General features: G+C 41.1%; 1 pseudogene; it reads right to left on the bottom strand.

Moving 5' to 3' along the window:
- Positions 1 to 683: 683 nt before the first annotated feature.
- On the bottom strand, positions 684 to 1,805 carry LOC137764913 (hsc70-interacting protein pseudogene; annotated as a pseudogene).
- Between the last annotated feature and the right edge of the window lie 448 nt (positions 1,806 to 2,253).

Here is a 2,253-nt window from a genome sequence, read left to right as displayed (position 1 = left end):
AAATAATCCAATTTTACTGCAGCAGTATAAAAATCATCCCTTCACCACAGTGTAAGATGTAAATGCATCTGCACAAGGGTACACATTATATAAAATGTAGTTAAGATTACTGCAGCCCTGACAAGTATTTCCAGTCCCTAACCCAGGTCCTACTGCAATACTGGTGGTCCCAATAGTTTCATGGAAGTAAATCATTAAAAATAATAATAATAAAGCAATTGAAAAGACAAATCAAAATGCCTCAGTGACCATATATCCATCTCAAATTTTATTTAAATGTTGCATTTGCCTCCCACTAATAAATCTTTATTTCACTCAAACTTGAACAATAAATCTTCCATACTGAAGTATCTTCCTTGCCTAATTAATTCAAAGGAAAAAACCAAAATGATTAGTAAAGAAAAATGTAGGGATTAACACACACTTTTAATTTGTTTTAAATATTTTTAAGGTTTAAAAATTGTTTAAAATTTTTAATTTCTAGTAAGAAAACATTATCTGAATGAGTACCCTAATGGCAAACCACTGTAAAATGTTTCAGCTGCATTTGGGGCAGAGGGGTAGGGATTATCTTCAAAGCACCCCAGCTGTCCTCATGAGAAAGTCAGAGGTACACTGGTTTGTATTGCGACATCCATTAGGTGATCTAAGTTGCTTTTCCTTCAGCAGGGGCTTTATTTGTCAGAAGGGCATTATGCTTGACCTCCAAATTTGGCCGACAATTTCCTGATGAGATTCACAACCTTTGGGTTGCTCTGATATTTTGACATACTTGCTGGGTTCTGAGCCACATCCTGGAAGGCCACCATAACTTCTGGATCCTGCATGGCTGCAAGAACCTCTGGATCACTAAGAATTTCATTGAGCCCAGGCATTCCTGCCATTCCAGGCATGCCCCTTCCCATTCCAGGCATTCCTCCAGGAAAATTACCAGGCATTCCGGCAGGAAAGCCACCTGGAAAAGAGCCATACTGAGCTCTTGATTGTCGTCTGGCTTCTTCCTCCCTCTGGGCTCTCTCATGTTCTTCCTGAGCCTTCTTGACCCTTTCTGTTCTTTCTTTGATCTGTCTCTCTTTACGTTTTCGCTCCTACTTTCTCCTATGTTCAGCAATTTTCTGGGCCCTTGGTTGAACTTCTTTCAGCATTGCACTAACATCTTCATCATAATCCAGCTTACAGGCAAGGGCAAGATCATGGGCAGCTTCTTCCCAATGGCCCAGAAATCTGTGCGCTTTCCTTCGCTACTTGTATGGCTGAGCAGAATCGGGATTTATTTCAATAGCTCTGTCACAGTCTCGGATGGCAGCATTTGGCTTCTGTAATTTGATGAAGACATTTGCTGTCTTGGCATACAAAATGGCCAAATGAGGATTTCGCTTGATGGCATCTGTGAACAAGTCAATGGCTTTCTGTAGTTCACCATCATTTAGGGCATCAGTGGCAGCCACTTTTTTATCATTTGCCTGATCCATCATCTCTTCAGTTATCTCTACATTTTCATCTCCCATTTCTTGACGGGCATCAGTGTCTGGTTCAATCACACCTTCATTGTCAATTTCTAGATCACTTTCCTCACTTGATGGTTCCTCTGTCTTTATGTTTTCCTCCGCCTTCTTAGTATCTGTTTTTTCTTCCTTGGTGTTTTCTTCCAATTTAGTTTTAGGAGTAGCAGGTGGTATTTTACCCCCCATGCTCTCCACCCACTCCCTCAGGAAGCCCATTTTCTCGGTGTGCAGAACGCTTGGGTCCTGCTTGCACATTTTCACGAAGGCTCGAAGTTCGATCACTTTGCGGGGGTCCATGGTCCGGAGGCGGCAGGCGCAGCGGAGGCTGCGGCTGGATCCCTGGCCCCGGCGCTAGCTTAGTGTGACCGCGTAAGGGGGGGCGGGTGCTGCGAGGCAGAACAGACTAGAACCTCCTATAGTTTTCATTTATTGAAGTATCTTTTTGTTTTTTTTTTTTAATATCTTCTATTTCCCTCCTCTTTGTATTTATTTTCCTCTGAATTCTCAAGCATAATGATCATGGTTGTCTTAAAGTTTCTGCCTACTAATTCCACATCTCTGTAATTTCTAGATTTGTTACTATAGACTGATCTTCCTCCTGGTTATTGGTTATATTTCCTCTTCTTTATACATGTGTAGTGATTTTTTTCTCTTTTTTTTGGATTCTGAACATTGTAAATTTTATGTTATTTGAGTGCTGAATTTTGTTGTCGTCCTTCAAAACGTGTCTGTTGAGCTTTGTTCTGGT

This window comes from Eschrichtius robustus, chromosome 5 (assembly GCF_028021215.1).
Source record: "Eschrichtius robustus isolate mEscRob2 chromosome 5, mEscRob2.pri, whole genome shotgun sequence".
NCBI classification, from domain to species: Eukaryota; Metazoa; Chordata; class Mammalia; order Artiodactyla; family Eschrichtiidae; genus Eschrichtius; species Eschrichtius robustus.
This window is presented reverse-complemented; position numbering and strand designations above follow the sequence as displayed.